The sequence below is a fragment of the Sitophilus oryzae genome, unplaced genomic scaffold, assembly GCF_002938485.1.
Source record: "Sitophilus oryzae breed Bouriz unplaced genomic scaffold, Soryzae_2.0 scaffold_165_pilon_pilon, whole genome shotgun sequence".
Classification (NCBI taxonomy): domain Eukaryota; kingdom Metazoa; phylum Arthropoda; class Insecta; order Coleoptera; family Curculionidae; genus Sitophilus; species Sitophilus oryzae.
The window spans coordinates 2,972,369-2,994,514 of NW_022146347.1; the positions used below are offsets into that span (position 1 = coordinate 2,972,369).

Genomic DNA, 22,146 nt, shown 5'->3' on the forward strand with positions numbered 1-22,146 from the left:
TACTACAGACTAGGAAAACTTAAATTTATCAGTTAACTGTATATGCCTGTATATGATGTATAGACTTCTCTTAGATCAAAATAAATTTTAGTTGAGTCAATGGTATTCGCTATTGGTTTAAGAAAAGTGTCTCTTTAATCAAGAAATGTCCCTTTTCAATCAAGAATTTTTGGATGAATCAAAGAGACTATTGTTCTTGTAGCAAGAACTTCTTTGCATATTAATTATGGGTCAAGAGTGAAATACTTTGGACAGATAGATTCTTCTATTCTTTAAAGTAATTTTTTAAAGCTTATGTAAAGATAGTTAATGCTTTGTCGAAACGTCGTTCTTGGCCCTATTGAAAAGCGCCAATCTTTTGGGTCAAAGTCATATTCATTTCGACTGAGAGATCCTTTTTTTCAGTGTTCTACTTATTCTCAGACAGATACCGAGATACCCTGTATAACCCCATCACAATTTCTTGGGAATCTTAATCGTCAGCGACAATTAGATAATGAGCTTGATATTTTATGTAAATTAGATGAGAGTATAAATGACAATTAGGGCCCACATCCGCCCTTCGCTATGAATTAGACTGCCTTCGGGGCAAATCCTAAATGAAAATGATTAATGGAATTATTGATTAGTCACCGACGGGAAGTGCATCATTTTCTTTAATGAAATTCGACGTTAATTATTACAATTTTGTTCTTTAGATGGGTGTAGAGAAAAGAAAAGGAAAAGAAGAGGCATTAGAATAGAAATATTAGTTACTGTAGACACAATTTATAGTTAATATCGGTGCTATACTCGGTACTATAGATATTTAGATAATTTTATATCTTAACTTATTAACAATAGATACATATAGGGGTATTATACTTATTCATTTAATAAGCATCGGTATACAAGGGTTGTCTTTTATATTTTACATAGAGAGGTAGAAAAAAACACAGTAGATAACTTTTAAACGCTACTGAAGAGAAATGCATTTTCTCTTCCGTAAAAACCAATTCTGAAAGCAGATATTCCACTCGCCTTTTGGTACCTTCAAAATTATATTTTGAAGGCGCTGACTGCATCTTCTAGGGACTGGAACCTTTGACCACGCAGTTTATTTTTAATTTTTGGACAAGTAAAAAGTCTTTACGCCTTAAGCCAGGACTGTATGGAGGATGGTCCAATAATTCGATATTTTCTTGTTTTAAAAACTCAATTGTTTGTCGAGCTGTGTGGGAACTTACATTGACTTGGTGAAGGAACATTCGTCGTTGAGGGTTGGTATTTCGAAACTCAGCAATTACTTCCGGCAAACAAATATCTAGCGACGAATCAACGTTTGCTGACGATACTCGAAATGCAGCTCTCTGTAGACGAAGCCGTCTTTTGTCAGTAAAAGTTGTGTCTATTAAGCAGATTAAGCCTCCAGTGCTATTGCTGTATTTTATTATATTTAATCTAAACTTGGAATATTCAGACTTCACAAACTGAATTTATGTTTGAGGTATATATTTTAACCTCAGGGAATTCTCTACTGATTTTATGATTTATTAATGATCTACGCATTGGTATCAAAGATTTGCATAACAATACAAATACTAGAATAGAACAGCATGAAACGCTGGTTTCAGAATTGAACAAGCAAGGTGATATAATCCAAAAACATCTTTTAAAATACACTGTTAACACATCTTTTAAAATACACTGTTAAAGTATATTAAGATTAATAATTTTGGAATATTAACTTCAAGGGGGAGAAGATAATTGTTATTTACTTTTTTTTGGTGAATTAAAACAACTAAAAATAGTCTTCAAGGGAATCAGAGTGTTAATGTTAATACTTGTAAGCAAAGTGACTAATCTAGTGGCCCTAGTGAACGTATAAATAACTCGTGAGGAACATTGTGTATTATTCGAATATGAATATGAATATGATTAAGATGACTGGTGACTTAGCTTAGAAAACATAGCTATAGAAATATCTAAGATGATGTGCATCTTCTTCGGGAGACGTACATCGTTTAAGCTAGTAAGCCACCAGCCAGCCCAATTTAGTAAAGTGCAACTCATAAAGTGTGTCTCAGGATTTCGATTACGACTATTAGGAAAAGGAATGGAGGAACGGCTGGCATCATCTATAGAATCGCAAAGTGGGACGGGTGGGCCATCTAGCTAAGATCTAGTAGATACGGATAGGATGACAGGTGAATAAATAAAATATCTGGATGGGTACCTCGTATTCGGTGAATGTTGTAACAAAGGAAAACCGCTCATTCGATGGTCACAGCACAGAATAGAGAGGGTTGGTAACTATTATGGGATGGCTATGTCCAGAGACTCTGATGGTAATCCCCACACTACTGTTTCCCTCTTTGCTGATTATATTAGACTATTTGAAATCGCTTCTTCAGAAATATTGCAAGTGCAGATCGACTTGGAAATTCACGTATATTTTCATGGCGGTGCAGCATCTCCTTCTACTATTTGAACTCTTCTTTAGTTTATCTAGTAATTGTAATTGCCAGACTGAATATCTTAATATTAGCTTTAGTGACTGAATTGAGTATGGGAACTGTTAAATTCAGAACTGTGTCTTTCATTTGTCTACAGGACATGAATTTGGATTATTAATACATTTTTTTATTAAGTTTTATATTTTCCTTTACATACTCTGTAGCCTGTATGTAAACCATAATTGGACCACCATCTAGACCCTAATTGAACTGATATTTGGATTCGTGAGTTTCATCATGAAATAACAGACGGAGACCATGTAAATAAGAGAATGTGTAATTTATTGAAATAAATTTCAATTTATTTTAATGCATTTCGACCGGATGTAGCCAATGTTGGGTCAAAAAACGATCTTGAATTTACTTGCTTTTGTTTAAATGTAATGACGTACACGTGTCAACGTTCATTGTATTAAGCAGACAAAGAGTATCTAACTATATGTATGATAAATGGAAAGTTTTAAAAATGGGAATTGGTATTCAAGTTATACCTTTTTATATCTTTTTTGTTTACTTCGCTTATGAGTGAACAGTTAAGCTTCATTCAGAACCTCGAAATTAGTGGACTAAGGTAGTAATTTTTTAGACATAAAAATACTCTGTTGGTTATACAGATATTAGCAAAAAATCTTCCTTATTGAGTTATAAAAAAAAAATTGGTAAATCAATTTAGCATGTCTATTAAAAAATAATTTTGCCATGTCATCACGCCTGACAAATTAATAAATTATTCCTTAAAACAACTATTAATACCTATATAAAATAACTATTATACAGGGTGGCCCAGGCTTCCGAAAAAGCTCTAGGTTTTTGGTTTGTGAATTTCGTTTCATTTTTTACGTAATATGGGGGAAATGAATAAAGTGATTCAAATATATTTTCAAACCAAAGTTGTATATTTTTAAATAGAATGCGATACTTACATAGGTATTCCTCTGGGTAAACGCTGTTTAGTTAACAGTTCCGGCCCTTGCCAATTTTTAAGCTTAGGTGCGATTTCCACCAACCAATTCGCCGATTCTTGAGATACACAATCTATGAGGATCATGCCCTTGCGAAAGTGTATCCCCGCAAAACGCAGCTGACAAACATTTTGTAGATCGTTGTGTTGCGATCCGATCGTCACTACTTCGGCCAGTATAGTCTCTTAGCAATAGCGGCAAAGCTGGTGATATGTCCCTGCTTGCCTTCCGGTGTTGGACGGCTTTCCATCCTGGCTTTTTTCTCTCCCTGCCGGAGAAGAGGTGAGAGGTTCTCGCTCCCTCTCTTGCTCTTGGATGGAGATGAGCCAGGTTGTTTCTTGGTTTCTTTACTCTCCCATTTTCGGAGGAGTGTTTTCGCTTTTGCTTCCTCTGGAGCAAGTCCTTCGTGGAGCAGTCGGAGGTATCTCCGTGCTTCTGCTCCGCTAAGACCTACTCTCAGAGGATGTCTAATGTGGGTAGACTGATGTCAAAATATTATCTATCCCGAGGGGTAAACCGCAGAGGGAAAAGTGTACACCGTAATTCCTTTTACTCAAATAATTCCTCAGAATTCCTCGTAATTCCTTCGGAATTCCTTGGAATTCCTGGTCTTCAAGGTCAAGGTCAATCATTCAAGGTCTTCCTTGGAATTCCTTGGTACGAACTCGGTAACTCTTTCAGTCTGAACCAGCATTGCCACCTCGGTTTCGCAGTTTCGCTATGAATTTTCTGGTGATTTTTATAAATGTCTAATGTCTCTATAAGTACTAGATCTAACAATAAAAAGTACTATTACGAGATTACGTTTTTTTAGTTAAATTTTAGGACTAATAGGGGATCGTGAGGTAAAAATACTGGAAATATGTCGGCACTTACTTATTAAAATTAATTTTTCTCGGGATTTTTTGAAAATGATAGGTACCTAGTTATACTCGCATCTGTAGGAAAGGAAATTAATAAAACTTCAGTTGCACGTCATAATACGATCACCAGTAAATTCCATAAGATTACGCATGGTATCATTGATGAAGTGCACCTAAAGTTGTATTAATTTCCCTATAGTATATACCTAGGTATTATTCCGAGGAAATGAAAAAATCAACTTTACACTTTCTGAGTACTGAATAAAAAAATCTTATGAGGGTTTCTTTAAAATGGCGAAAACGTTATAAGTAGATCTCTCGGGGGTGGTTCGGCCGTACTATTGGAAAATATTTTAGATATATAATCGAGGGTACAATATTAAATTAAAAGAATATCTAACCTGTAGATATTTGATATTGGGAAATTTTGGAAGCGAAAACGAAAAACGGATAGTAAATAAAAGTTTAAAGTTAGTTTTAGTTTAAATTTAGTACTACCTATTATAGTATTCATGGTTTACTAATGTTCGTTAATTTTTTATAAAGTTGCTTGTAATTCCTCTTAATTCCTGTGGAATTCCTCTAAATTTCTAAGGAATTCCTTGGAATTCATTGGAATTCTTACGGAAATAATTGAAATTCCTAGTAATTCCTATGGAATTCCTTGGAATTCCTCGTAATTTCTTGGAATTCCTGTAGAATTCCTTCATAGTGTACACCATAATTCCTCTGCGGTTTACCCCTCGATCTATCCTAAATTGACGCTGGGTGACACGTGATAGGAATTGTTCTAAACTTTGTCCATCTTTTTACCAAAGTATAAATGTGTCATAGTACAATATTTTGAAATATTATTTAATTTAAATGAAATTAGAAATTTAATAAAAAATGTCTATACCTATGTGGCGGATTCATCTATCCAAAAAAATCCTTTATGGGTATTTCGCCACTGCACTGCAAGAAAAATTTACAAAATAAAATAGTTATTTTTTGTAAACCCGTAAACCTAAACGGACGCTGCTTGTCAGAAGTTGTGTTTACAGTAATAAAAATTTGCTTAACAAAGAAAAAAATGCTTATATTGTTCAATTGCCACTAATAAAAAAAGACCTAAAATAGGGAAGAATTAGGACATAACCCCAAAAGTTATGTCAATCATCGAGCTTGACATTTGAAAAATTATTTTCCCTTTATTTTCACATTTATTGTGTCATCTGTTTGACAATTTTTTGACAATTTGAAATCGGCGCGCGGAACTTGCTGACTAATGGTGCAGTTTATCACCTGTGACGTAGTGACCAACCTGCGCAATATCATACCTTGTATTCTTTGTATCATGGGTAGTAATTGTTAATTTTGAAGTTTAACTTAATATAATGTCATTTTAACAGAACGTCAACGATTTCTTGTAGACTTGTAGACGTATCTGTTTTTAAAAAGTAAAGTGTTCTCGAATAGTTCAATTTAAATATTTTAAATGGTTTTTTCTTGATTCTTTATATTTTTTTGCTTCCGACGACGGAAAGAGAAAACTTTCCGAAACGTTAAGCATTTTTTTCTTTGTTAGACAAATTTTTATTACTGTAAACACAACTTCTGACAAGGAGCGTCCGTTTAGGTTTAACGCAGAAGTGTTTACAAAAAATAACTATTTTATTTTGTAGATTTTTCTTGCAGTGCAGTGGCGAAATACCCATAAAGGATTTTTTTGGATAGAAATTTAATGGCAACTCCACTGAATTAAAAAAATATATAGTATTCCATTTAAATATATATCTTTTGTCTAAAAATATTTTTGAATCACCGTGTATGTTGACAAAAATATTTTTAAAATGTGCGTTACCGTTGCCCCCATATTATGTAAAAAAATTGAAATGAAAATCGCAAACCAAAAGAAAGAAGCGAAAAAGCAGGCCCTTTCGGAAGCCTGGGTCACTCTGTATAAATTTCTCATTATTCCATAAATTATGATGATGTCTAATGTGAATAGACTGATGTCAAAATATTATCTATCCTAAATTGACGCTGGGTGACACGTGATAGGAACTATTGTAAACTTTGTCCATTCTTCTACCAAGTTATAAATGTGTCATCAACATGTGTTATCATGTGTTATCATCACGTGATATAGATTCAACATAAGTTTCGGTTTGTTGGCTAATTTTGTTTGAAGTGCCTGGAAATCAAATTGATGGCAATTCCGTGTAAATATTAACATCTACAGGTGCGATAGCGATAATCCCATTGGTAAACCATCTTCCTGTGAGAAAAATTGTAAAAGACTTGGTATTTTGGTATAACATTTGTGACCCAAACTTCAATTAACTCTATAATTGCTTTTAGTTTGTAGAGTGATCCTTTTCTGCATGCGTGTCTTCAAACTTGCTTCTTTCTACTTTCTAGTGATAATTTTATGTGTAAGCTAATATTTCATAGAAGAATTTAATTGTTAATAGGAAATTATTATAACATATAATTTATAATGAATTATGTTCGTAATCGGCTTGAAAAGCTGTATACCTATCCCATACATTACTGAACAAATGCCTGTTATAACATATTGTTTCTTGTTGTGTTCAATGATTTTAACTGATAGGCAATTACTACGGTATTAAACGTAGGTATGCCGATTCGATCCGCCCAGTCCATGATATGGTTATTTTTGGTCATTAAGTCTAGACTACTTATTTCGACATGGCAAGTTGACGAACGCCTCTGAATTGTCTTTGTAAAGGTCGCGAGTTACTGCGGTTTAAAGTATGAATGGGAAAATTAACGGACCTACTATGTCTTTGCGGCCGTGGTACCTTTTATTAAATTCTACAACTCCAAAAATTTCGATTTTGTGTTTATTTCGCCATCTAATTAAAAAATACTTTCTACATGGGCCTGTAAAATTTAGTTTTGCTATTTATTGATAGATGACACTAAAACAATAATATTTTTTTTAATATATTACGTATGTCCGCGTTTTTCAGCTTTGTGGCATTTCTTTTAATTCAGTTTTTTTGTCCTTTAAAATTTGTCCTATTAGACTTGTACAATTTTTATGTGTCGACGATTTGTAAATTTTAATAACCTACTGCTTTACATTCATCATCATCATCATCATCATCATTTTCAACTTATTCAACCATTTCCAATTATGGTGTAGCCTCTCTCACATACTCTCTTTGTAGTTGGGCCCATTGTTGTCTATTGTTGGCTATGGTTGTTATCCTTGCGAATTTCGTCATATCATGGTCCCATCTCAGGCTCGGTCTTCTTCTAGGTCTCTTAATTCCGCGTGGGTACCTTGCTGTAATCTTTGTGGTCCATCTGTTGTCCATTCTTCTTGACAGGTGTCCTGTCCATTGTCAATTGGGATTTGAATCTGTGGATGACATCTATTACCAGTGTCTTTTGTCGTATCCACTCTATTCTTTTACGGTCTCTCTCGGTTATTTCCAACATATTTCGTTCCATTGAACATTGTACGACCTGCAGTTTCCTTATGATGTCCGTTTTAAGAGTCCAGTTTTCGCATGCATAGGTCGTGACTGGTAGTACGCATTGGTCGAATGTTTTTTTTTCTTTAGATAGAGTGACATTCTAGATTAAATGATTGAGTTTTTTTACATTAATCAACCATAATTCATTTATCAGGGGAAGTTGGTTTCAGAGATACGATACCTAATAAGAGGTCATATTTTTCAATTAAAGAGACGTTAGTTTTAAAGGGTGTCCCATTTTAGTTGAAATCATACTTTATCTCGGTTATTAGTGAAGATAGGAGGATGCGGTTTGCACAAACCTGTCCTACTTTTTTGCCAAACGGAAGATCTCGTAAACAAAATTTTAACTTCCCTCTTCATTCAAAATTTTGCAATTTGGAACGCTCCCCGTATCTCTGTTATTGTGAAAAGTTTAGCGAAGGTAAACACTGTTTCTTGTGGAACTTTTTATCTAGAATAAATAACAGTACATAGACTGAAGTAAATATTCTGAGATGAGAGCATTAATTTAATCATCAGTTTGTGTACATCCCGAAAACGTAAACAACAAACCAAACAGCTGACTCAAATTCGATATGTGCACAAAGAATTGTGATCTTGAAACGACCCATCAAATGTAAAGTTTCAGGCAGCAGCAGCTTCTTGTAAAAAACAAAAATGTTGTTTCCTGGAATCTTCTATATTAACTTCCAAGCTCGCTGCGAGTTGTTTGTTTTAATTCATAAATTTGCACAAGAACGATTGATGCAGCAACGCCGCACCGTACTGCGAAACCCTGTAAATTAGATTAGATTCTTCGATGTGGTTATCGGCCCGATCCACTGCGACCGAGACTGCGACCTTATCAGATCTTTTTGTGGCCTCTTCTGATCCTTAGGTTAGATTCTCCAGTCCTATCCTTTTCAAAAAGTCTAGCAATTTGGAGACTGAACCCTCCATATAGCTCTCTGTCAATGGTATATCATTGCATATTACAGAAAACTGCTCATTTGCCAGGCTGTCGCAGAGACATCAAATGTGTTCTGTCGTTTCTTCTTCAGATTGACAGAACCTGCACATGGCTTCGTCCGTCAATCCCATTAGCTTTAGATGCCTATTCAGTTTACAATGCCTTGTAAGTATACCCGTACTAGACTAGAGCTTTTACTGTCTTTCTGTCTTTGCTTATCAGTGAATTTTGGCGAATATTGTACTATGAACTTTTTCGCCTGTCTCTGCCCTGGTGAATTTCTTCACTATTTTAGATATTTGTTGGCCCCTCGTTTTGTAGCCATTCTCGTGACTGCTTTGGGCCTATGAACGCCGTTGATGAGAATGTGCCTGGTTGAAGTGAAACTTTAAAAAAAAATGGTAAGTCAATGAGGAAGTTGAGATGCATCTTTGAAGCGTCGTAACTCGGGCCTTATGTGAGCTAGAGGGCTGGAACTCGGAATGTAGATGGGGTTCAAAGTGCCCCATCTTTTCATGATATTTTGATGACGTTTTGTGCACTATAAACCTCCACCATCAATGGCGAAAAAATCGTCCGATTTAAGGGATCTTTGGAGCGTCATTACACGGGCCCTATGTGAACTAAAGGGCTCAAACTCGTAGAAGGAATTCGAAGAGTTCCATCTTATCATGATATTTTTACGACGTTTTGTGCACTACGAAACCCCATCATCAATGAATCAAATAAAAATATCATCCGATTTAAATGAAATTTGGTGTGTCGATAGATTGGAGCAAGGCCAATTTGACCGTGTATGACACGTGTCACAGGTAAGAAACGTCAAAAGTTGATGCCTAACGATCGCGACCAAATTTGGTGGATAGGCTATGTGAGCGACGGAGCACACGGTCCCACCCTGCAAAGTTGGATACGACGTTTCGTTTACATCTTCATTGGGGTGGAACTAAGAATTTGATATTGAAGAAAAATGTGGGTCGATTTAGGCATGATTGGGGACGGGCTACAGGATGACGACCTTGACGTTTTGAACCGATGTATGTCTATAAACGAATTTCGGAATTATGATGTTAATTATGGGTCGATTGAAACCAAACTCGGCACGTGGATAAAGGTACCTGAATGGAGACCTCAGACAGACAGACGGATAGATATATGGTGTTAGAACATAGATAAACAGACGGAGGTAAGAAGTTTCACTTCAAATATGCGCACGTAGTGCACAAACAATTTTTTTAGCCATTTCATCTGCCTTTTCGTTACCTACTCGTCCTCCCCGTGTCCTGGTACCTAGGCTAACATAACATTACTACGCTCACCTAATGTATTTAGAGCATACACACAATCCCACACTAGGCTTGACATCCATGAAACGGAGTCAATTGAGTCATTGAGTGCTACTTGGCTGTCTGTGAAGATGACCACCAAACGATGTTTTCTTTGCTGCTTTATTGTTTCTTCTATACAATAGTGGATTGCTGATATTTCCGCCTGGGAAATTGTGGCATCCTAAGAAAACAGAGTTATTCAACTAATGCAAAAACCACACCCACACTTAGCTATTAATTTAGGATATACGATAGCGTAACAAATATATCTTATCTTAAATAACCTCATAATATTTTTTCTCAATACCGCAAACCACAAATAAAACGTAATGAAACGTTACTTAAATATACGTGTTTCCGGCCTGAACGTTGCGTATGAGGCCCGCCGCATTATGAATGAACCGGTCCCCTCGCCTCTCGTCGTCCCTCATCCCCACCCACCGTGCATGTTCTTTCATAATTCCCCACTTATCTACCTCAGCACACGCCTTCAGTTGTAAATTGGAAAACGTTGGGTCGGTTTGGGAGTTGTGTCGTAGCCCAGAGTCTCGCGCTCCCTAAAATTGCCGGTTTTAACGTTTTGCGCAGTTACTTTTTTTCCTTGGTTTGTTTTGCTTTTCTTCCTTTTGTTGTTCTTTTTTAATCCGGTCGGCCTTCGGTGTCTTCACCGACTGCCGGTTTGTGCCTTTATGGTTCAAGTTCGGATCAGAGTATCGTAAGAAAGGTAAGATTCATTTGTTTGTTTCTCTATTTTTAAATAGATGTAATTGAAATATATTTTGAAGGAAATTTGTAATGTTTTTGTTGTTACATCCTGAGAACGGCCACTTTTCGCCTGAGGATAGTCGTATGTTCGTCGATTTTGATTAAAATATACCATTACATATATTTACTAAATCAAAAAACTTAAGAGTTCTCATCATATACAAGAAGAACAAACCCAAAAATACATCTGTAGATGGTAAAAACTATTACTATATTTGGTTAGGATCACATATCACTATTTCAAAAATTGTTACTATTTCAAAAACAGACCTATGAAGTTAGATGTTTGTCAAATGAACAATTATACATTCTGTCTGTCAAATGAACAATTAAAAATTATATTGATGATTTATAATTTTAAATCACCATCTTATAAATCAATTTCGATTGAAACTTTACTATTAGATTAGATTCTTCGAGGTGGCTATCGGTCTGAACAACTGCGACCTTTTCAGATCATTTGTGGTCCTCTTCTGATCCTTAGGATACATTCTCCAGTCCTATCCCTTTCGCAAAATCTAGCAACTAGGAGACTGAACCCTCCATATCTGCCAATAGCCTAATATTGCCTATTACAGAGAATCATACATTTTCCAGGCTGTCGCACCGACATAAAATATATCCTGTCGTTTCTTCTTCAGATTGACAGAACCTGCACATGGGCTCTGTCTATCACATCCGTCTATCCCATTAGCTTTGGTTGCCTATTTAGCTTCCCACCAGAAGTTAGAAGACCCACTACAGCTTTGACTGTTTTGCTGGCGTGAATTTTGGCGAATGTTTTACGAGTACTCGTACTGATTTTGCAACTCCCCAGAAGGGTTCTGGGTCTACGAATGGCACTGTTAGCATTGATGAACCTTGTTTGACCATTTCATCTGCCTTTTTGTTACCCTTGTGGCCCTTATGCCCTGGTAGCCAGTCTAACGTACCACTGCTACGCTTACCCATTGTATGTAGAGCACACATACAATTCCACACTAATCTAGAATTGACCTTTGTGGAACCGAGTGCTTTTAGCGCTGCTTGCATGTCTGTGAAGATGACCACCAAACCATGTGTTCTTTGCTGTCTTATTATTTTCTACATAATAGTGGATTGTCGAACATCCCTATATGTTTTCCAGCGGCACACCGCAAGTCTCTCCTAAGGAGACCGAATACAATAAAAACAAGTTACAAACCAAATACAGCCACGCCAGAACTAACAGCCATAATACATTACAAGGAGTCTTAAGACAGCAGGTTTAAGCTCTCGATAAAAAAATCTTAAAATAATGTGAAAAACTGTGTAGCATTAGAAGTTATAAAAAAAATGATGGAATGTTTTTTTTTTATAAGAATTTTCTTTTAGAAAAAATATTAAAACAACTAATACTATGCGACGGAGCTGTTCGCCGGTGAGCAATGGGTCGTAAGCTAGTGAAAATTAAATTGTGATAATTACGTCTTTATAATATACTGGGCGCCACTCAGTTTTCCATTTACTTTCAAAACTTCTAAGTTGAGAACTGAGAAATCAACTCAGAATATAGGTATTACTTATTTTAGGAATTACACAAATGAAACGCTGAGATAAACTAACAACTAAGTATAATTAATAATTAAATGTTAATTAGAATAAAATAAGACTATGAATAATTTGATGTTTGAAAATGTTGGTGGTAAATAGTATGTATTAAAATAGATCACTCAAGATGGTAGTTAAATCTGCACGCTTCTGAATATTAATATTTTATTAATTATTCCGCAAAAAGTCTGGCGATCTTGGTACCAAAATATAAGGACTCTTTATATTAAAAAAAACCGTACTATGTAGATATCAGAAATATGCATAACATGAATAAAATATTTCAAGTGACTCTAAAGTAATAAAATATCTAATATGCCTGAAGGGCTTAAAGCATTAAAGTGAACTTAAATTATATAATAAGAAATGATCTGGCCTTTTATATCCGTTCTGGTCACAAGCTGGTTGTGGTGAACTGCTGGAACTGGATCGTTATTATAACGTCTCCACACAGACAGGATCGGAAAATGCTGTATATTCAGGAGATTCTTCCGTTATTCAACGTGTATATTGTAGGGACAAACGTGGCCCAAATGTCAGATACAATAAACAAAATGGTACCAGAAATGCGTACCATAAAATAAAACCCTGTACAAATAGAAAAAGGGTATTAGGAAACGTTATGTAAAAAAAATAAAAGTCTTACCTCCGCTCAGAGGGTTTTCCCACACAAATTTCAAAAATGCCAAAAAAAACGCCGATAATTCTATCGGGTTCAGCTTCAACCACCAATATAGCGATAAAGGTAGGCACGAGATATATACCTATACCGTCAGAAATAAAGTGACGAACAACTTCGACCGGACTGAAATAACTAGCCCGAAATAAACTTGTAGAAAAAATAAAAGATAATAACAATACTTAGAATGCCATCTCGGTGCGAGGACTCAAACTTGAATTGTTTAAATAAAATAATTCTGTACATTTATTTAAATTGTGTGAATTTTAAATAAAATGCTACATTGCCTCTCTCCAAAAAGAAAAAATTAAAGGCTGTACGGACTTTAATTTTTTTATGAGAACAAAATGTTCACCTAGATCATTATTCAAACAATCCACCAAGAAACATCATCAAAAATAAATGGTGAGAAAATAAAACAAACCAAGAAAGAGCTTTAGATAACTACTGTACTAAAGACTATAGGAACTACTGATTAAAGAAAAATCCTAAATTACGAAAGAAACCATTATCCAATGATAATAGCTTAAAGAAAGAAAATAAAAACAATATTCAGTAGTCATTCAGTTATTTTAGCTTCGATAGCTACGCGTATCACTCGTCCACCAAGGAGTCAAAATAGATAGGTCAAAATCGGGTTAAGTTAAAATCGGGTTAAGTCAAAATCGGTAAGTCTACTAAAAACTGGATAACACAAAACTACAACTATGAGTTATAAAGTAAGTCTGAAGGCTAGAGGTAATATAAGAAACCGCTATTCCAAGAGAATAGTGAAAACTTATGTAAAAACAAATTACCGCTTTGGTAATACCATAGAAACAAAAAATGTTTCGACAAAAAATACGAACACAAACAAAAGATACTTGGACAGAACACTTCCCCAGCAAGGATAAACCGAAGAGCACTCGAAGAAAACCAACCAATGTCAAAGATCTAAGCGGTCTGGATTTCGGAGTAATTTAAATAAATCTACTCTGGAGATGATAAGTGAAATCCAAGCTAGTACTGCGCGACATTCATCTGTAGAAAGTCCCCTCGATTACTAACCTCGAGTAGATCTTCCACAAAGGCAGGCACTTCCCCGAACACAATTCCGCAACCCAAACCAAAAAAATGCTATGTCCAAGGTGGAAAACAAAAAACCAAAAAAAAGAAGGAAGAGAAAGAGAGAGAAAGGTAACCCAAATGTTCCACAATCAAGAGGGAGTGAAATATAGTTTCCACCAAACTGAAAACCATAGAAATGGCACTAGGAAATCAATTAAACTTAGTAGGTACTCGTATGGCCAAGTTGTCAGCAGTACCCTCGGACTTGCCCACTAGGGAACTGAGATTGCGCACAGTAGTGTCACCCAACTATTCCTCAGTACATCGAAATGTCTGTAGCCAAATAAACACCCCCCAATACGAATCCTTCCACGCTAGCAGTTTGTGACTACAAGTCCGGAAGCTACTGACACCATCGTCATCCGGCCTAATTCACAAGAGAAAAACAAAACGTCCTAGGTACGTTATATAATGAGTATTACCACCCATAAAACACTCAAACGAAGGTATAAAAAAACAAAGGTAAGATAGCTAGATCTAAATCAACTGACTTAATGAAATTTGCTTGTAAAACAAAAATATTGCTCTGGTGACAAGAAATCCTATAACAACTATAAACTCCATTATTCAACGTGTATGCCATTCTATAGTCACATCTGCAATAATACTTACAAATTTGCACCACCAAGCTCAGTTTGAAATAGTCTAAGGTAAGGTAAGATAAAAAAATAAGTAAGGTAAGGTAAAGGTGAGATAAAAATACTAAAGGTAAGATAATCACTGTACTTTCAAGTGAAAAGGTAAGTTAAAGGTAAGATAAAATAATATAACAGCTTAAATCGCTTGTTACTGAATAACTAACCACACTTTGTAGGAGTCAAATCAGCAAAATAATAAAAGAAAATTTCTTTTATAAGGTAAGATACAAAAAAAAATAAAGAAAAAGATAAGATAAATTTTACTTTCAGATAATTAAAAAACTTTTAAGTTTTCAAATGGAAAAGAGAATTCACTCTTTTAGCAACACTAGAAGTAAAATACAGATAACTCATAATACAGATAGTAAAGATAAAGTTACAGATAAAAATGTAAATATCCTAGAGATATTTTGCTAGAAGTAAGAGGTAAATTTTTTCGAAGGTAAGGTAAGTATAAAACAGTTAATTAAGTGTAACAAAAAACATGCTAAAGAGAAATTAGAAAATTTAGGTAATTAAAATATAGGTAAAGCTTAAGAAAAGATAAATTGAAATAAGAAAATGAAAATATTAATCTTGTTCATCTGACGAATCGTCAAGATCGTGATAAGGTAATAAGTCTTTGACATGCCATTTCCCGGCTTTAGAACCATCTGTATTTTTTAACTCGTAAACTAAATGAGAGAGCTTTTTGCAAACTATTGACAAAATATACTTAGGACTGAGCTTAGCTGCAAACTTGTCGGCGGCATTAGATAAAACCTTATTAACACGCCACACTTTATCACCTACGTTGAAAGAAACATCCCGTTTCCGGAGATTGTAAGATTTTAAATTTCTTTCATATGCAGAATGCAACTTGTTACGTATCTCAACGAATAACTTTCTAAACTCTGTCAAATTCTCAGCATAAGTATTTCTATCACCAGGCAATATTTCTACAGATTGGTCGTTAATACTAAAATCGTAATATTCGCCAGATATAGGAACATGTCTACCGAACATCAAATAAGTTGGCGGAAAACCTGTCACTTCATGAACTGCAGTATTAATAGCTTGTCTAATCTGAGGTATGTGTAAATCCCAATCTTCATGTTTATCAATATAACATCTGATAGCAGTAGTTATGGTTTTATTATTCCTTTCGACAAAATTACATTGTGGTGAATAATAGGGAGTAAACCACTGTTTAACTTTATATTTTTCACAAAGACCTTTAAGATTATTACTAGCAAAATTTGGAGCGTTATCAGTTATTAATATTTGAGGAACACCAAATATCAGAAATATGTTGTTTTCAATAGTATCTACAATATTATTTGATTTAGAATGCTTCAAAGGAAATATGTAAGTGTATTTAGAAAACCAATCAGCTGCTACTAGCAACCATTTATTACCTTTTTTAGAACGCGGAAACGGACCGACAAAATCTAAAGAAAGAATCTGACCAGGTAAATCAACAATTTTTTCTTTACCCATGGTACCGATTTTAGGCAAATTTGAACATTTTTGCGCACCGCAAACTAAACATTTTCTAATAAATTTCAAAATATCTGATCTCATATTTGGCCAATAATACGTTTCTTGTACTCGATACAAAGTTTTACGGAAACCAAAATGTGCACTAGTTGGAGGTATATGACAAGAATCAATAACTTTGTTACGTGACATTTAGGCACTAAAATTTTCCATTCTCTTTTGTTAAAAATATGAGATTTATTTGATGAAATGAATTTATATACTTTTTCGTTTTTTACGCGCCATTGTGGATATTTATCCGGCTCGTTCTGAATTTTATCACGTAATGAAATGTACCATGGATCAAGAGAACTGTTATCTGTAGATAATAAAAATAATTTAGCCTCAGGTAGATTGATATCGGGAGAAGAATAAGGAATACGACTTAACGCATCTGGAACTAAATGCATAGAACCTTTTCTATGTTGCAAATCAAAAGTATGCTGACGCAACCTAAGTAACCATCGACTGAGCTTACCGGAAGGAGTTTTTAAGTTATTGAGCCAAAGCAGACTATAATGATCGGTAATGACTGTGAAAGGAGTACCTTCAATCCAAGGTCTAAACTTTTCTATGCAGAATATAACTGCCAAACACTCACGTTCAGTTACCGAATAATTTCTTTCTGCTTTAGAAAGTGAACGGCTTGCATAAGCAATCACCCTCTCTTCACCATCTATAAATTGTGTAAGCATACCACCGATTCCGACATCAGAAGCATCAGATTGAACAAAAAACTTTTGAGAGAAATCTGGTTGAGATAAGACTGGAGCACTAACAAGTTTTTGTTTTATAGCCAGAAAAGCAGCCTCAGCATCGTCATTCCATGATATTGTTTGCTTTTTCTTTTTACCTTTAAGGAGAGCATTAAGTGGATTAACAAGAGAAGAAAAATCTTTAATAAAACGTCTATACCAAGAACACATACCGATAAATCTCTTGACTTCAGTAGAAGTCTGAGGACGAGGATAATTCGTCATCGATTCAACTTTTGCAGGATCGGTAGCTAAAGAGTTATTACCCACTATAAAACCTAAATATTTTAATGTGGTTTTAAAGAAATTACATTTTTCAAGATTAATAGTTAATCCAGCTTCCTTAAGCAATTTTTGTACTGTTTTTAAAAGTTCTATATGATGTTCAAAAGTAGGAGAGCAAATCAAAATATCATCAAGGTAAGAAAAAATATGAGGTTCATATTTAGGACCAAATATGGAGTCTACAAGACGTTGCTGAGTCTGAGCGGCATTACACAAACCGAAAGGTACGACATTAAACTGATAATGACCACGACCAATAATAGAGAAAGCAGTTTTTTCTTTAGATGCCTCGTCTAGAGGAATCTGCCAAAATGCTTTACGAAGATCAATAGATGAGATAAATTTAGCATTACGTAAGTTACATAGAATACGATCTACGTGCGGTAAAGGAAAACTGTCATGTTTAGTAATAGCGTTCAGAAATCGTCCATCAAAACAAAATCTATACTCTCCATTAGATTTTTTAACTAATAAGGTAGGAGAAGACCAAGGACTATTAGACTCTTCGACTACACCTAACTCAAGCATAGAATCTAATTCTTTATTTAAAATGTCCTGCATGTACGGAGAAAGTAAGTAAGGTTTCTTTTTAAAAGGTTGATTATCTCCTGTATCTATAGTTAACTTAATTTTATTTGTGCGGCCTAATTTTTTATCACTATCAATCTGCTTAAATAATTCTAATACTTTAAAAGCTTCATTTTTTTCAAAAGGAGATAAGTCATCTAGAGAAAACAAGTTAGAACTAAAAGAACTGTTAGAAAATGGCTCCACTATATCTAGTTTAATAGAATCATTCTGAATAAGATAACTATTGTTTTTAAAATTCATAATCAAGTTAAATGATTTAACAAAATCCATACCAAAAATAAAAGAATGAGTTACAGAAGGAACTACAAGAGCTTTAATCAGTCTAAAACAAGTACCAATAGAAATAGGTAAGTCAACTAACCCTATTACTTTTTGTTCCTTGCCATCTGCGGTATAAAGATTAGAATGTTGGATAGGATGAACTTTTATTTTTAACTTATTTAAAAACTTTAAACCCTCATTTCCAATGATAGAGGTAGTGGCACCGGAGTCAAGTAATACAGTTATATCCCTGTCAAAAAGACGTACTGATATATAAGGTCTATTATCATTAACTTTTTTAGAAAACAATGGTAGAATTTCGTTATTATGAAATGGTGTTTTATAAAAATTTGAAACATGTTTAAGCCATTTTCTCCACTCAAAAATATTAAAGTAACTTTTAGTGGTTGAACCATCACCAAGCAATCGACCACTTGCAATGACTGGTGATTTAACTAGTTTTTTGAACATTTACTACAATTTGAAACTTTAACATTAGGCTCGCCACAACGAAAACAAAATAACTTACGTTTTTCTCTACAAGAATTGTACGTATGATTAGGTAAATTACAATTGAAACAAATTATCTTAGATTTAGAGTCCTTAGAATTTTCAGTAGATTTCTGAACGTTATTTTTAAAAGAATTTTTGTTAGAGGTAGATACGTTTTTTCGATCATGAAACTGCTTTTTATATACAGAGGTAGAAGTACTAGGCTGTGAGTCGTCCAAATAAGATAAATGCGAATTTTTCTTAGAAACAGATTGAGAAGTTAACTGTACGACTTCTTCCAATCTTTTACACAAAATAGACAAGTCATTAACACTATCTGCAGTATGCAAAGCTAACTGATTAATATATTCAGGTAATAAATTTTTACGAATATACTTAACCTTAGTAATTTCGGCTGGAGGTAAAGATAAACGAGAAAATAAGTTCTCTAAATGAGCAATAAAAATAGTTATAGATTCATTTCTTTTCTGCTTTCTCTGTCTTATCTGTTCCCAGATGTCGTCATCTGCACACGGAGGTAAAAAATCGTTCTTTAATCTTTTAACTAAACCTTGCCAATCAGTAACAATGGATCTTACACTACGATACCAAACAAAAGCATCGCCTATAAAAAATTCAACAGCTGAGTTAAATAATTCTATTTCGGAAAAATTACGGCTTTGAGCTAAATCAGATACTCTTTCTAAAAAATAATAAACGCTTTTCGAATCGCCATTAAATTTTATACCCCAAGATGAAATTGGTTGTTTATTAGCGGAACAAGAAACTACCGGACTAACATTGACTATAGGAGCAACAGAATTATGTTCAAAACTATCATTCAGATTTTGAGTATTAGAGATTGAAACTGTTTTTTCATCTAAATCGGATTCTAACTTTAAACAAGTAGCATACGATTCATTTTTAAATTTAATAATTTCCTCCTCATTAGGCTTTGAAATTACTATCCGTCTTACACGACCAGATAAATGAGCTAATCTAGATTTTACTCTTAAAAATGTACTATCTGCAGAACTACCCTCAAAATCAGAAATTAAACTTGTAATAGAAGATAAACTTTTATTAATTTCAGTTTGTTCCGTCATAAAATCAACTTTATAACTGTCCATATTAATTTGAGAACCTGGATTGTTTAGTTCTTTCTTTAAAAGTTTCGAAAGCATCTTTCTTTTATCATCAACGCCCCTTTCAGTATAAACAAATCGAATATTTAACTCATACTCCAACTCATAATCCAACAAATGATTAACTCTAAACTTTTCTAAATCCATAATTACTGAATAAATTTTACAAATGTAAATTCTAAATAAGTATTAGTTAAAATTAAAAAATAAATAAATCAATTACAAAAACAAAATGACTTGAAATAATTTTTTTTTATTTGACCACCCTGTATACTGTTCAAAAATATTCAGGAAAATAATCTAAATAGAATCGATAAAACTACGAATGTTAAAATACGTCGGAGAAAAAAGAATTTCTATGTCAATATAAAAAAAATTATTTGGTATGAAATAAAAAACTGGTAAACAACACGCGATGAAAATATCTATAAATTTAGTTAAAATTTTAGGTAAACAATTTGTAATTGATAATTTTATGCAGATTTTATATATAGAAAAATAGACAGAATATAGACAGAAAAAACTAGAAATAGAAATAGAGAAAAGAAAAAAACCACAGCAATTTCACCGTCAGAATAACTTAGATCACAGCTATACCATACCAAAAAATATAGAAAAATAGTACCAGATACCGAGGAAAAAATACAATATACCTGTTTTTGCAAAAGGAAAAATATGAAATTAAAGTCCAGAACTGAATAGATAAAAATAGATACGTTTTAGGCAAAGTTAATATTAAATAGTCTAGTTTATCTCAGCAAAAATAATAAACCAAATTATAAAGACGTAAAAAAAATCAAGATGTAAAACAATTTTATTTTTTTAATTTAAATTCTCAAGGCCCCACATCGTTGGACGCTATTTTGTAGCATTAGAAGTTATAAAAAAATGATGGAATGTTTTTTTTTTATAAGAATTTTCTTTTAGAAAAAATATTAAAACAACTAATACTATGCGACGGAGCTGTTCGCCGGTGAGCAATGGGTCGTAAGCTAGTGAAAATTAAATTGTGATAATTACGTCTTTATAATATACTGGGCGCCACTCAGTTTTCCATTTACTTTCAAAAACTTCTAAGTTGAGAACTGAGAAATCAACTCAGAATATAGGTATTATTTATTTTAGGAATTACACAAATGAAACGCTGAGATAAACTAACAACTAAGTATAATTAATAATTAAATGTTAATTAGAATAAAATAAGACTATGAATAATTTGACGTTTGAAAATGTTTGTTGGTAAATAGTATGTATTAAAATAGATCACTGAAGATGGTAGTTAAATCTGCACGCTTCTGAATATTAATATTTTATTAATTATTCCGCAAAAAGTCTGACGATCTTGGTACCAAAATATAGGGACTCTTTATATTAAAAACCGTACTATGTATATATCAGAAATATGCATAACATGAATAAAATATTTCAAAGTGACTCTAAAGTAATAAAATATCTAATATGCCTGAAGGGCTTGAAGCATTAAAGTGAACTTAAATTATATAAAAAGAAATGATCTGGCCTTTTATATCCGTTCTGGTCACAAGCTGGTTGTGGTGAACTGCTGGAACTGGATCGTGATTAAAACGTCTCCACCCAGACAGGATCGGAAAATGCTGTATATTCAGGAGATTCCTCCGTTATTCAACTTGTATATTGTAGGGACAAACGTGGCCCAAATGTCAGATACAATAAACAAAATGGCACCAGAAATGCGCACCATAAAATAAAACCCTGTACAAATAGAAAAAAGGTATTAGGAAACGTTATGAAAAAAATTAAGGTCTTACCTCCGCTCAGAGGGTTTTCCCACACAAATTTCAAAAATGCCAAAAAAACGCCGATAATTCTATCGGGTTCAGCTTCAACCACCAATATAGCGATAAAGGTAGGCACGAGGTATATACCTATACCGTCAGAAATAAAGTGACGAACAACTTCGACCGGACTGAAATAACTAGCCAGAAATAAACTTGTAGAAAAAATAAAAGATAATAACAATACTTATAATGCCATCTCGGTGCGAGGACTTAAACTTGAATTGTTTAAATAACATAATTCTGTACATTTATTTAAATTGTGTAAATTTTAAATAAAATGCTACAACTGGGTTAAATAAAAACTTAAAAAAACTTATTTAAGGGGTTTTGTAAGGATATAATCCGGCTTTATCAACTATGATGGGAAATGTATCGATGCGGAATGGTTCAGAATTTGAACATTAAACCAAGGCAAAACCACATTCCTAAAAAA

The 22,146-nt window shown here is 33.8% G+C and overlaps 1 protein-coding gene across 4 annotated transcripts in view; it reads left to right on the forward strand.

Annotated features, from left to right (window-relative positions):
- Positions 1-22,146, forward strand: part of LOC115880832 (E3 ubiquitin-protein ligase HECW2) — a 261,880-nt gene that overhangs the window by 7,814 nt on the left and 231,920 nt on the right. The window contains exon 1 of one of the 4 annotated variants that reach the window (XM_030898136.1): positions 10,608-10,815. The exons of the other annotated variants lie outside the window; for them this stretch is intronic. The gene's annotated coding sequence lies outside the window, so the exon portion shown is untranslated. Of the gene's footprint in view, positions 1-10,607; positions 10,816-22,146 lie in introns of those variants that run through there. 4 annotated transcript variants of the gene reach the window in all.